At 46.3% G+C, this 15,603-nt stretch overlaps 1 protein-coding gene across 4 annotated transcripts in view; it reads left to right on the top strand.

Annotated features, from left to right (window-relative positions):
- Nucleotides 1-15,603, top strand: part of LOC139747015 (uncharacterized) — a 154,854-nt gene that overhangs the window by 58,331 nt on the left and 80,920 nt on the right. For 2 of the 4 annotated variants that reach the window (XM_071658750.1, XM_071658754.1), the window contains exon 1: nt 10,502-10,610. The exons of the other annotated variants lie outside the window; for them this stretch is intronic. The gene's annotated coding sequence lies outside the window, so the exon portion shown is untranslated. Of the gene's footprint in view, nt 1-10,501; nt 10,611-15,603 lie in introns of those variants that run through there. 4 annotated transcript variants of the gene reach the window in all.

Below are 15,603 nucleotides of genomic sequence, written 5' to 3'. Positions count from 1 at the left end.
AATGGCTGGTCTCAACCCCCCACCCTAATGGCTGTTCTCAACCCCCCACCCCAATGGCTGGTCTCAACCCCCCCCCCCACCCCAATGGCTGTTCTCAACCTCCCCCACCCCAATGGCTGTTCTCAACCCCCACCCCAATGGCTGGTCTCAACCCCCCACCCTAATGGCTGTTCTCAACCCCCACCCCAATGGCTGTTCTCAACCCCCCCATCCCAATGGCTGTTCACAACCCCCACCCCAATGGCTGTTCTCAACCCCCCCATCCCAATGGCTGTTCACAACCCCCACCCCAATGGCTGTTCACAACCCCCACCCCAATGGCTGTTCTCAACCCCCACCACCCCAATGGCTGTTCTCAACCCCCACCACCCCAATGGCTGGTCTCAACCCACCCACCCTAATGGCTGTTCTCAACCCCCCCACCCCAATGGCTGTTCTCAACCCCCCACCCCAATGGCTGGTCTCAACCCCCCACCCCAATGGCCTTGTTTGAAATGACAGTTCCGGAGACTTTACCATGGGGGAACTAAGCCTTTTGACTGGAGGTAGGAAACGACCCTTTCATATTTGTGGGTCAAGGACAATTCTAATCGCGAGGTGGAATTTTGACTCGACACAAAAAAAAGAAAAGGGGAAAAAAAGAAAGCTTTCTTTTATTCCCTTTTTTGAGGGTTTACTGAACGAAGAGGGTTATGGCCATAGATACTGTGGATAGGATCAATGTCCATAGACTACAAGACATGGTCTTAAATGGTGTAGTTTGTCCAGTCGTGGTCAAGGGTCGTACCGCCTTACTAAAAGGGTCGTCCCGTCGTGCGCAAGGGTTGCACCGCCTTACTAAAAGGGTCGTACCGTCGTGGTCAAGGGTCGCACCACCTTACTCAAGGGTCGTCCCGTCGTGCTCAAGGGTCGCACCGCCTTACTCAAGGGTCGTCCCGTCGTGCTCGAGGGTCGCACCGCCTTACTCAAGGGTCGTCACGTCGTGCTTAAGGGTCGTATCGTCGTGGTCAAGGGTCGTACCACCGTTCATGGGTTGCACCGCCATGTTCAAGGGCTGTGCTGACGTGCTCAAGAGTCGTACCGTCATGGTCAAGGGCCGTACCGTCGTGGTCAAGGGTCGTACCGTCGTGGTCAAGGGTCGTACCGTCGTGTTCAAGGGTCGCAGCGCTGTGGTCAAAGGTCGCAGCGCCGGGGTTGAAGGCACAGCTCTGGCCTGGCCTGGTCCAAGGCTCACAGACACACTGGGTTAAATCATCTCCATCTCTCACTTGTTTACCTTCACCGAACAATGAACTCAAACTTCCTAGTTTATCTTGGAGGATCAAGGGACGTCCCTGAGGGTGGGTGTAGACCTCAGGGACGTCCCTGAGGGTGGGTGTAGACCTCAGGGCCAGAGGGACGTCCCTGAGGGTGGGTGTAGACCTCAGGGACGTCCCTGAGGGTAGGTGTAGACCTCAGGGACGTCCCTGAGGGTAGGTGTAGACCTCAGGGACGTCCCTGAGGGTGGGTGTAGACCTCAGGGCTAGAGGGACGACGCTTGAGTGCGACGGTACGATCCTTGACCACCAGTGTACGATCCTTGAGCACAACTGTACGATCCTTGAGCACAAAGATACGATCCTTTGACATTTGACCCTTAAGGTTCAAGGGTCAAAAGTTATGCCATTGTGCTTAAGGGGTTAATCTTCAGAGCAACGATTAATCTTTTCTCTCCTGGCATTAATCTGGACGGAGATTACTGCACGCCCTTCGGACCATCCCCTGCAACAGGTGAATCCAGTCTTACGAAGAATGTCAGGTAATGTTGGAGAAAATTACATAGAACAACATAGAGACACACAGACCCCAGGGTCCAGGCGAGGCTGGAAAGGCCTTGATACCACTGAAAAAAAAAGATGCAGTTCCCCTGCAGGAGAATCAGTAGTGGAAAAGGGTACCATAGCAAAGGCTCTCTCCCTATCCTCTCCACTTCCTAGGGCAGCACGCCAGCCAGACGCGACACAGATTGAAGCAAATACCTTGTAGGAGTAATGTGCCTGAGGAGAAATTGTATAAGAAAGTCAAAGAAGGTGGAATGAAACGTGAATATGTCATGCACCCCATCACCAATGACATGCATCCCTTCATTCTTTTTGTTATAGACAATAAGTATATAGATTTTGAGCTCGAGCCTCGCAACTTACCATATCTATATTACGCTTGATGTGGTAGGATGATACATTAACTCCATCTTGTTCTGGTAAAGCAGGTGATACGGGTTGATCAGTATTGATAAGTTACAAGAGTAGGATGGCCAGGGCATGACCGGCAGTTGAGAAGGTAATTATACCACTACGATATAATAACTTATTGAAAGAATTATCCATTGTCGTAGAGTGGGAGATGATGATCCAGCGTAATTTTGAGAACTTTAAAAGTGTTGCTCTGAACAACATGTCTTTGGAGAACTTTAAGTTGTAGTCCATCGCCTCTCATTAGCAGCAGTAACGCAATCGTAAAGACGTTTTCTCTATCAAAGCCGTTGAATTCTCTATCTTAAAATCCATTTATTTCAAAACATTCTATCAACCTGACTCGGGATGGTCTCTTATTTAGAGAGGCCAGTTCGAATCTCGCAGTCTGTCTCGCCTGGTTTGCTGCGTAAGGATGGAATCAATTCAGTTGTTCTTCGCTGCACGGCGTCTAATTCAAGAATATCTTTACTCATGTCGAGGGTGGTCCCGGAATTGCATTGCATACCTTAGGTAGTGGTAGTGGTGGTGGTCTAAATAGATTTGGATACAGTGGCAATATTCCGTCTATCAAAGAGATGGAGACGGATAGATAAATCGATAGATAGATAGTTAGACAATATTCCGTCTTATCAAAGAGATAGAGACGGATAGATAAATCGATAGATACAGAGAGAGAGAGAGAGAGAGAGAGAGAGAGAGAGAGAGAGAGAGAGAGAGAGAGAGAGAGAGACCGATCCCCCGTCTTGGCCAACATACAAGACCCAGGACCTGGCTGAAGTTTGATGTAGTCAGCTTCAGCCGTCGTGATGGAAACAATGAAGCAGCTAACTTCAGCTGGAGGGTCAAGCTCTATTTACGTACATTGACGCTAACTTCAGCTGGAGGGTCAAGCTATATTTACGTACATGGATGCCAACGAAACTGGACATAAGGATCTTCGAAGGTCACTGCTGATTCTATAGGTCAGGTAATGATCAGAGGGAATGACGTCATTAGATCCTTAATTAAAGGGAAGGACTTGAATCATTATGAGTTCCTCATTCACAATTTCCATAGAATATTCATGAGAAAAATTTCAGACAGGGAGGAAGGAAGAGATCATAGACCCTCATTGAGGCCAGGCACCCAATGAGGAAAATGAGAAGAAAAATGAGAGTGAGAGAGAAAAGAGATAGAGGGGGAGAGAAAGACTAAAAGTCTCACCTATTATTTTTATCTTTCTCTCCCACCTCGTCTCTCACACACCAGCGCTCGGGTGTGTGTGTGTGTGTGTGTGTGTGTGTGTGGATGAGAGTGTGTGTAACACACCCAGAAAACACGTCTACACTTAGGGTAGAAATTTGATATCGTTAGATAACAGGTGCGGACGATAACGAGAGCTGAGGCCATTGGAACAAGAGGAGACTGTCTGAGGGTAGATACAGGCTATGTAGCGACTCTGTCTCTTATATAAGGAAGAATGATATATAGCAAGTTGTAAACAGGTAATTTGTGACAGCTCGGTCAAGTACACTTTGCATAACACCGTATTTCAGGATGAGTAGACGGAATGTGACGCCTCTGTCTCCTGTACAAAGAAGAAACATTTTATTCCAAGATATGAGCCGGCGATGCTAAGCCTACTTCAGCTACAAAAAGAGGATAAAAAGCTTTTATCTTATGCCCAAAAGTTCTGGAGTGGCCGAGTATGGGCTGTAGACTCGCACCGAGAAGACTCGACGACAACAATAGGAGGCTCAACCGCTAGCGAGTACCAGGACAAGTCACGTTCAATATGACGAAGTTCAAAATGATATTCTCTCTCCTCCAACCCCGCTAATATGGTTACAGTCGCCTCATAGGTCTTCATTAACTCCCTTAATTAAATTAGAGACGAGGGTGTAAACTAGGACTCCTGTTACGTTATCCTGGAAGTTTTAATTTGATCTCAATTAAGGCTTGTGGACTAGGGAGGAGTGGCTTAGGCCCGTCTTGCCTCGGGCATGATTATAAAGGGGGCTTACATATATATATATATATATATATATATATATATATATATATATATATATATATATATATATATATATATATATATATATAAAGTCTTATGAACAGTGTATACTGTAAATGTTCGTGGAATATGATATACTTTACGGATGGGGAGTTGATACTGTAAACTTGCTGGGGTTTACAGTGAGGGAACAGCTTCTGTACACCTGCTGGGGTTTACAATGAGGGAACAGCTTCTGTACACCTGCTGGGGTTTACAATGAGGGAACAGCTTCTGTACACCTGCTGGGGTTTACAATGAGGGAACAGCTCTTGTACACTTACTGGGGTTTACATTGAAAGAACTGCATTGATACACATGCTGGGGTTTACACTGAAGGAGCTGCACTAGTACACCTGCTAGAGTTTACACAGAAGGAACTACACCAACACACCTACTGGGGTTTACAATTAGGATACACACCCTGAAGTTTACATCCATATTAATGATAGATAGAATGTTCTCGTGGAACTACAGCGTACTTTAACCCTTAAGAACGACCCTTTGAATATGGCTGGGAAGTCATGAAGAGGTACATAGCCTTCGGTACGACCCACCTGAGGTGGGGGGGGGTCGTGGCCTGTATCTCCTCAACCCCCCCCCCCAGAACGACCCCTTCTGGGCGTGGCTCATGAGTCGTGAGTAAAGTGATGGGTGAGGTAATCAAGGATGAGTCACTTTGACTCATGGATGATGACATGTCGACTCACAAGTGACAGGTATTTCATAAAGTGATGAGTAAGATAATGTTATCATGGATGGTCTTCGCCACCCTGGATGGTCTTCGACACCATGGATGGTCTTCAACACCATGGATGGTCTTCGACACCATGGATGGTCTTCAACACCATGGATGGTCTTCGACACCATGGATGGTCTTCAACACCATGGATGGTCTTCGACACCATGGATGGTCTTCAGCACCCTGGCTGGTCTTCGACAACATGGATGGTCTTCAGCACCGTAGATGGTCTTCGACACCCTGGATGGTCTTCAGCACCCTAGATGGTCTTCAGCACCATAGATGGTCTTCTTCAACACCCTGGAAGGTCTTCGCCACCCTGGATGGTCTTCAGCACCCTGGATGGTCTTCTTCAACACCCTGGATGGTTTTCGGCACCAAGGATGGTCTTCGCCACCCTGGATGGTCTTCTTCAACACCCTGGATGGTCTTCGCCACCCTGGATGGTCTTCAGCACCATGGATGGTCATCTTCAACACCCTGTATGGTCTTCAGCACCATGGATGGTCTTCTTCAACACCCTGGATGGTCTTCTTCAACACCCTGGATGGTCTTCGCCACCCTGGATGGTCTTCGCCACCCTGGATGGTCTTCTTCGACATGGACGGTCTTCTTCAACACCCTGAATGGTCTTCTTCAACATCCTGGATGGTCTTCTTCAACACCCTAGATGGTCTTCGACACCCTGGATGGTCTTCCACCTGAATGGTCTTCGCAACCCTGGATGGTCTTCGCACCCTGGATGGTCTTCTTCAACACCCTGGATGGTCTTCGCCACCCTGGATGGTCTTCTTCAACACCCTGGATGGTCTTCGCCACCCTGGATGGTCTTCGCACCTGATGGTCTTCAGCACATAGATGGTCTTCTTCAACACCCTGGAAGGTCTTCGCCACCCTGGATGGTCTTCAACACCCGAGGGTCTTCTTCAACACCCTGGATGGTCTTCTTCACCACCCTGGATGGTCTTCGCCACCCTGGATGGTCCTCAGAGTTGGCCACTTGTGTCATCCTCTGTGGTGTCTCAGGAGTCGTCAATATATTGACCAAGCTCTGGTTTTGTTGTGTACCGTCGGACCGTCTCTTGTTTTATCCCTGAAGGAGCTGGACTTTTGTTCCTCCCGCCTGCAGAAGTGATGCTTTTGTTGGCCATCCCTGGAGGAGCGGGGCTTTTGTTGGCCATCTCTGAGGTAGTAGGGCTTTTGTTGGCCTTCTCTGAAGAAGGGGAGGGCTTTCGTTGGCCATCTCTGGGGGAGCAGGGCTGTTGCTAGCCATGTCTGGGGGAGCAGGGCTGTTGTTAGCCATGTCTGGGGTAGTAGGGCTTTTGTTGGCCATTTCTGGGGTAGTAGGGCTTTTGTTGGCCATCTCTGGGGTAGTAGGGCTTTTGTTGGCCATCTCTGGGGTAGTAGGGCTTTTGTTGGCCATCTCTGGGGTAGTAGGGCTTTTGTTGGCCATCTCTGAACATTCGTGTGACGTCAGGCTGAATATTCGTGTGACGTCAGGCTGAATATTCTTGTGACGTCAGGCTGAATATTCATGTGACGTCAGGCTGAATATTCTTGTGACGTCAGGCTGAATACTCATGTGACGTCAGGCTGAATATTCTTGTTACCTTAGCCTGAATATCCTTGTTAAGTCAGGCTGAATATTCATCTTCTGTATAGTTTTTTATGTATTCATTTATATAATAACTTGATGCATATTATGACCTTGATATTTTCCCATCTAATTTCCCTTGTTTTATAGTTTTATGTAAATTCAGCCATTTTTCCGAAATGGTTTGTCATCAGTTTGTGCCTTTTTTACACACAAATGACAATTTCAATTTCATTTTGAATGTTGTATGACGTAAGCTGTATAGCCCAGACTGCAGCCATTGTCTAAATGGCCCTGATTGTAGCCATTGTCTAAATGGCCCAGATTGTAGCCATTGTCTAAATGGCCCAGATTGTAGCCATTGTATATAGCCCAGAGTGTAGCCATTGTCTAAATGGCCCAGATTGTAGCCATTGCCTGTATAGCCAATTTCTTTCTTATAAACATGATGTTTGCTTTGTATACACACACACACACACACACCCACACACACGCGCACACACACACACACACACACACACACACACACACACACAGAGGGAGAGAAGAAACACCAAATGCTAATTCGAACATGAAAATCGTTCGAGAAGGACAAAATGATGGAAAAAGAAAATGAAATGACATTAACTTTACTGGATTATAAACCCAATTAAGACAACAACACTACTTAAACAAAATCCAATTAACAAAAGAGACAACTCACTCAGAACCCACACCAAAAAAAAAAATTAGCCATTCCATCAAAAGGCATTTTTCTTTCATATCTACAAAATCGTGGCTTTCCAAGTAAGAAACGCTTGATGACATATATATGATTATATATCATTAGAGATATATGAGGAATGATGATGATACGTTGGGAAAGAGAGATCATATAACTCATGATATAATCTGACCTGAGCGATGGAAGCGTTCCCAGAAATGTGGTCCAAAAATACGAAATGGAAAAGTGTCTGAAACTTTGTGGTGTAATGGTTAGCGTTCCTGACCCATGGCGCATTCACGGGTCACCTAAGGCGTCGATCATGGCATAGGTTCGAATCCTAGGTTGTGGCAGTCGGTCCATAGTTCAACCCAGCTGTTCATCCACCCCTCTAGACGTAGACAGTATGTTAATCAGTGGACCGTGTTCCCTCGGAGCTTATGCGTTGTAGTGTGGTCAACAGTTCGAGGGTGGAGGGGGGGTTGTGGGGGTAGAGAGTGGGGTTAATTAGGGTATGATAGAGAAAATAACTGTAGAGTTCTAACTTGTCCTGTACTTTTATGATTTATGAAGGGGTTGTATTCTCTTGTGTACAGGGGCTTCTATCATCGGTCGTCTTGCCCGGGCGTCGCAACAGGTCAACATTACCGTATTTTTGGTTAAGGTGATGATAAGTGAGGTTCATGTAATGTTGCTGTTATATATGTAGATTAGGGCCTCCGTTTCTGTTGTATATGTAGATTAGGCCTCCGTTTCTGTTGTATATGTAGATTAGGGCCTCCGTTTCTGTTGTATATGTAGATTGGGCCTTCGTTTCTGTTGTATATGTAGATTAGGGCCTCCGTTTCTGTTGTATATGTAGATTAGGGCCTTCGTTTCTGTTGTATATGTAGATTAGGGCCTCCGTTTCTGTTGTATATGTAGATTAGGGCCTCCGTTTCTGTTGTATATGTAGATTAGGGCCTTCGTTTCTGTTGTATATGGAGTTAAGGTCTACTATTGTGAAGAGGGAGTATTACGCGTTGACTGAATGATATTGTGGTTACACCGATTTAGTTTACTTTTTCTCTTTTTTTGAGGTTTACAACCTCCACCTGGGTAGGAGCCGTTGTGAACTACAGTGGTAAACTGTTGTGAGTTATTGGTCTGCGTGAGGTTGTATTTCATAATGAAGTCGCTAGTTATCTGGTAGTGAATGATGAATGTGTGACGATCGTCAGAGATGTTGAAGGTGAATATATATATATATATATATATATATATATATATATATATATATATATATATATATATATATATATATATATATATATATATATATATATATATATATATATATATATATATATATATATATATATATAATCCTATATCGCGTGTGTTGTCCTGTAAGACGAGATGATGATGATATATAGACACGAGCTGGTGGCACAGTGCTGGCTGTGGTGGTGGTGGCACAGTGCTGGCTGTGGTGGTGGTGGCACAGTGCTGGCTGTGGTGATGGTGGCACAGTGTTGGCTGTGGTGGTGGCACAGTGCTGGCTGTGGTGGTGGTGGCACAGTGCTGGCTGTGGTGGTGGTGGCACAGTGTTGGCTGTGGTGGTGGCACAGTGCTGGCTGTGGTGGTGGTGGCACAGTGCTGGCTGTGGTGGTGGTGGCACAGTGCTGGCTGTGGTGGTGGTGGCAGGCTGGCTAGCGTGAGTGTTGGCAATAGCCAACCATCTGTCGATATTCTCGCGTCTCCCATAATTACTATATTTCTCACACAGCGAGTGGACACAAGCAAGTGGGACTGGACACGCCATCTGGGCGTGCGCCTCTAAGGGCCGTCTGGGCATGGGTGGGGGGGACTGAACTACCAGCTGGACATGGGTGGGGTGGAGGGAGGACTGAAGTACCAGCTGGACATGGGTGGGGTGAGGGGGGGACTGAACTACCAGCTGGACATGGGTGGGGGGGACTGAAGTACCAGCTGGACATGGGTGGGGTGGAGGGAGGACTGAACTACCAGCTGGACATGGGTGGGGTGGGGGGGACTGAAGTACCAGCTGGACATGGGTGGGTGGGGACTGAACTACCAGCTATACATGGGTGGGGTGGGTGGGGACTGAAGTACCAGCTGGACATGGGTGGGGTGGGTGGGGACTGAAGTACCAGCTGGACATGGGTGGGGTGAGGGGGGGCTGAAGTACCAGCTGGACATGGGTGGGGTGAGGGGGGACTGAAGTACCAACTGGACATATCAGTTATTTCATTTCTCTATATCATCATAGAAGACACGATTTTAGCCTAATGATTCTATACAATGGTATTAACATCTTACAATTTCTTCTCACTTTTAACAATGGTCGTAAAAAGGACTTACAAAAGTCAAATGTTAGATTATTGCTAATGATAATTATATCTATTCGACATTATCATTACTTAAATTATTTTGTCTGTCACATATGAGCTTACATGGTGATAAATGCGTTATGATTAACTAACGAGTGATAATTCTATTTAACGCAATTATTATTTCATGAATAAATCTGGTTTGTGTACTTTTTTTATCTGTTTAATTACCTTCATAATTTGTTTGATATTATATTTGATTTCATTATTCACATTAATGCCTCTCATATATATATATATATATATATATATATATATACGAACAAAGTGCATATGAACGCGCACCTTCATAGAACATACAAACCTCCAACAGCCAGGATCGAACCCGGGACCCCTGTGTAAGAGGCAGGCATGCTAACCGCTAGGCTATGGGCCTATAGCCTAGCGGTTAGCATGCCTGCCTCTTGCACAGGGGTCCCGGGTTCGATCCTGGCCGTTGGAGATATATATATATATATATATTATCATGTACTCTCCTAAGATCTTGTTTAAGGGTATTGGATTACTAACAATCGAATAGTCGTTTCCCCGTTAGGGGCGATCATAGCCTCGCAATTAGCGTTCCACGCAAATGGTACGGGGTTCGAATCTTTGCATATATGTATTATCATCATGTACTCTCCTAAGATCTTGTTTAAATCAAAATTCATATTATTTTGTCCTCCATACTACGCACTACTGCCTCTCTGCCACGTTGTAACTAGATCGTTGTGCGTTAGGATTCATTAGTTCAACTCCTTGTTGCTTCGTCTCACTTTGACTGAGACAAGCCCAGCGGCCTTCATACCAACCCTTTATATATCGTTGCCGATGCCTTCCACGTCAGTCTCTGATCCCAGACGGCAACCTGAGGTGTAGTGGCTCTTCCCCGAGGTGTGGTGGTGGTGTGGTAGGGGAAGCAGAACGATTTTGGTATGTAAGTTAAGCTGCCTTTGTGGTTAAATGCACTTGTGGTTGTGTTAACATGTTGTGTGCTGGGAAATGGACTTTTCATTTTGATTCGTGGTAATATTTTTCTATTCATGGGGATGTAATTCATGGATTCATTGTTGATTGACTTTGGTTAATTAGTTATTATACTTGTTGTTACTTTGTGATTTTGTGTTACTTCTATGTTTTGATTAATAATACTGATCATGATCAACCTAGGCTCATTCTAGACCTAATAAAATCATTTTTACAATCATTTATGACGGGTCGTCTCCTTACAGTATAACCTAGACGACAGTGCTCTATATCCACCATTACTTTCATTACTGTGACAGCTAGATTCGTTATAATATATATATATATATATATATATATATTTTTTTTTCAAACTATTCGCCATTTCCCGCGTGAGCGAGGTAGCGTTAAGAACAGAGGACTGGGCCTTAGAGGGAATATCCTCACCTGGCCCCCTTCTCTGTTCCTTCTTTTGGAAAATTAAAAAAGATAATGAGAGGGGAGGATTTCCAGCCCCCCGCTCCCTTCCCTTTTAGTCGCCTTCTACGACACGCAGGAATACGGGAAGTATTCAATATAATTTTTATATAATGATAATATTGTGTATGTAAAAAATTGAAAAAAAACCAACATAGAGAAGACACTACCACATTAATAATAAATGATTTCATTCTGTATAAAAGAAATACCGAGAAAAATTAAACCCACCCCCACGTGGTTGTTTACCGGGTTAATGCATGCAATTTTTTTTTTCCCCCCCCGGGGAAAGGGAGAGAGGTAAAGGGAGGGGGGGGGGGGAAAGGGGTTGGGGGGGTTTCAGCAGGGAAAGGAGGGGAAGGGAGGGGGAAGGGGGGGGGAGACTAGTCTTTCCCTTTTTTTTGTTTGTTTTTTGTTTGTTTCCTTGGGGTTTTAGGGGTTTTGGGGGCCTTATTCATTTTGTCTTACGTCCCATCGGATCATTCCCCTCCCCCCAAAACACCCCTCAAAAGGGCCCCCTGTGCCCGCATATATCCAAGGCCTTTGGGAGGCAAAGGCCTCTACAGGGGGGTGCGTGAAAGCCCTTAATTTTCCCAAGCCCCAATTAAAACGGTCCCCGAAAAAATTTCCCCTACGGGGGACCCCGGCAAACCGGGGCCCTCGGGTAAAAAAGTTTGGGGCCCTAAGAAACTCCCCCCACAGTATATTTCCCCCCAAAGGGCTTTTGGCCAAGGTTTTTTGCCCGAAATACCCCCTTAAGGGAAAGGAAAAAAATGATTTAGAAGCCAGGTACTAAAAGAACCCCCGTTCATTATATTAGGCGGTGTATATATAAAGCAGGGTAATAGAGGCAGGTGTATATAGGGGCGGGTTATTAGGCAAGTTATATAAATAAGAGTTAGCAGACAGGTGACGAAACCAGTTCAGTTATTTATTAGGGGGGGGTTATAAGGAAATGTTATAAGGCAGTGTTATAGGGGAAGGTTTTTAAATTAAAATTAAATTATAAAAAGAGCTAGCAGACGGTGTCATAAAGCCTTTTTCTTTAAAATTTTATATAGAGGGGGTGTTTTTAGGGGCAGGTTTATATAAAATAGCAGACGGGTGTATAAAAGTAAACCTACTTTATAGAGCCAATATACATTGTTGTAGTTAATCCTCTACCCTATATTCTACAGAGCCGATCCCCCCCCCCCCCCCCTCATAATAAACCAGCTCTTTAAGGTCTCTCGCAAACCCATGATCTTGTTAAACCAATATGATAGGTTTTATCAAATTAACAATAGTTCCAAAGTTTATTAAAACCCCATAATTTTCGACTTGGTTTGATTGATACATTATCGTTTAAAATAAACCAGCTAACCTGGTCAACTCTAATGTAAATTAGCTGGTCTTTTAAATGTTTTAAAACTGCCAACAGTTTTTAAACTGCTGGTTTACCAAGTTGAATGATAGTTGAAATGTACGATTTTTTTTGGGGGGAGGAAGGGGGGTCTCTTTATAATGTAGAGTAATAAATGCTTTATTCAGTTATCTGAGTTAGCCCTTTAGATTGGCTAGACCTCAGCTTTAGCTGGTAGGGTGAGGGTAAGATTGGACCAACCTGCTTTTGCTGGTAGGGTGGGCCTGATGAAGGGCCCAAACCCAGCTTTAGCGCTGGCCCCCTTCACCCCTTCGCAAAAGGACCTGCCATGGACGTTGGCCACCTAAGCACCTCTTAAGCTTATCGAAACTTCTATCCAAGAACCGTGATGGTATGTGAAGCTATACTATGCTAAAAAGAAAGAAGCTAAAGATAATGTTAGCTTTTCCTTCTACCTCATTAGAAAAATGTCTTCGAAATCCCCTTCGTTGCTCATCGCGTCATACGATTTGCGCTTATCACAAAGCAGTTCTGGGTACAGGTGATAAGATAACTCCTCGTGGGACTGATAGAAGAAAACGAGACTATAAGGATTCATCTATAGAAAAGAATAAGAAAAGGGGTTAGGAGGGCACATAAAAAAACATTAAGGGGTTTTGAGGGGGGGTTGTTTTTGGTAGCCAGCGGGTGTGGCAGCTCGGTGGGTGGTAGCCAGCGGGTGTGGTAGCTCGGTGGTGTGGTAGCCAGCGGGTGTGGTAGCTCGGTGGTGTGGTAGCCAGCGGGTGTGGTAGCTCGGTGGTGTGGTAGCCAGCGGGTGTGGTAGCTCGGTGGTGTGGTAGCTCTATGGTGTGGTAGCCAGCGGGTGTGGTAGGTCAGTGGTGTGGTAGCCAGAGGGTGTGGCAGCTCGGTGGTGTGGTAGACAGCGGGTGTGGCAGCTCGGTGGTGTGGTAGCCAGCGGGTGTGGTAGGTCGGTGGTGTGGTAGCCAGCGGGTGTGGCAGCTCGGTGGTGTGGTAGCCAGCGGGTGTGGTAGCTCGGTGGTGTGGTAGCCAGCGGGTGTGGTAGCTCGGTGGTGTGGTAGCCAGCGGGTGTGGTAGCTCGGTGGTGTGGTAGCCAGCGGGTGTGGTAGCTCGGTGGTGTGGTAGCCAGCGGGTGTGGTAGCTGGGTGGTGTGGTAGCCAGCGGGTGTGGTAGGTCGGTGGTGTGGTAGCCAGCGGGTGTGGCAGCTCGGTGGTGTGGTAGCCAGCGGGTGTGGTAGCCAGCGGGTGTGGTAGCTGGGTGGTGTGGTAGCCAGCGGGTGTGGTAGCTCGGTGGTGTGGTAGCCAGCGGGTGTGGCAGCTCGGTGGTGTGGTAGCCAGCGGGTGTGGTAGCCAGCGGGTGTGGTAGCTGGGTGGTGTGGTAGCCAGCGGGTGTGGTAGCTCGGTGGTGTGGTAGCCAGCGGGTGTGGCAGCTCGGTGGTGTGGTAGCCAGCGGGTGTGGCAGGTAGTTGTTGTGGTAGCTAGTTCTTTTAGTGCCACTGGAAACACAGCGCGTACCTCTGGGTTCATTCTTTTACCATTAATAATATATCAGTACTAAAGATAAGTATTCATTCTTTTACCATTAATAATATATCAGTACTAAAGATAAGGTTTTAAATTACTCTTTTTCGTCCCCAAAAAAGAGAATCATATTCAAACTAACTGGCACACATGATGAGACGAAGATATAAAAGAAAAACACTGTTTTTGTTGACCTCTTCTCTGTAACAAACTGTACTTAGATAGTGGTATACAGTTCTTGGTCCACTTTGGTACAAAATGAGTTGCACGTAATGACTTTGTCCTCAACTTTGGCTTGTGATTTAGAAGATAAGGGCAGACATGAGGCGAAGATAAGGGCAGACATGAGGCGAAGATAAGGGCAGACATGAGGCGAAGGTAAGGGCAGACATGAGGTGAAGATAAGGGCAGACGTGAGCTGAAAATAAGGGCAGACATGAGGCGAAGGGAAGTGTCCTCAACTTTGGCTTATGATTCAAAAGATAAGGGCAGACATGAGACGAAGATAAGGGTAGACATGAAGCGAAGATAAGGGTAGACATGAAGCAAACAGAAGGGCAGACATGAGGCGCAGGTTGAGTGGTAGTTGGACAATATCCAGTTATGATCACATGCGCTGTTTCCTGGAACGTGAAGTTCTTGTTTTTCTTCTCTTTATAATACACATCAAACCAACACAAGAGTTGGGTCTTGTCATAACGTATTCTGTTCATGTCACACACTGGTGTCAATATACCTTTGACTTATATACATCCAGGGTTCCAGGTCATGGGTCTGGAAACAGGGTCTTATGGATCCATGCCTGGAATCCAGGCCATGGGTCTGGAATCCAGGGGTCTGCACACGTGCATAGAGACCAGATCATGGGTCTGGAATCCAGGGGTCTGCACACGTGCATAGAGACCAGGTCATGGGTCTGGAAGCAGCCTCTGGAGCCTTTCCTGGATTTCAGGTCAGGGGTCTGGATCCGTCCATAAAGTCCAGATCATGGGTCTGGAAATACCACCTGGAGCCTTGCCGACCTGGAGTGTCCACAGGTGGAGGAAGGACAGACACTGTGGTGGCTGGGGACAAGAAAGTGTTATCCTGCCACATTCTTGACGTCATAAAGTACAGCAGGGAACCCGTACGTACTGCAACGACTTGCGCAATAGTACAATCGTCGCTGTTTCCCGCGTTAGCGAGGGTCGCCACCCCGCCACACACGAAATAGCATTCCCCCCACCTTCTGTAGTGAGACAGCGCCAGGAAGAGACCAAAAAAGAGCCACATTCGTTCACACTCAGCCTCTAGCTGTCATATGTAACACACACACACACACACACATACACACACACACAGGTAACCTACGATGCATGGAGATGGGACACATGATTTCATTATCTGAAGGAAAATCAATTATCCGTCAAAGTTATGGAGTCGCCTGTTATCCCTGTAAGCTGATGATATCAGATATCCTTGCGTAAGAGCGTCAGGAAGATATCAAATAATCTATACGCACCTGACGCTCCCCTATTACGCATGTTGGCGCATCGGACGAGGATGGGCTCCACCTATGACCTGGTTGTGGGCAAAACGCCTT

Source organism: Panulirus ornatus, chromosome 67 (assembly GCF_036320965.1).
Source record: "Panulirus ornatus isolate Po-2019 chromosome 67, ASM3632096v1, whole genome shotgun sequence".
Lineage (NCBI taxonomy): Eukaryota > Metazoa > Arthropoda > Malacostraca > Decapoda > Palinuridae > Panulirus > Panulirus ornatus.
The sequence above is the reverse complement of the archived record's forward strand: the minus strand, read 5'-3'. Positions and strand labels throughout refer to the sequence as shown.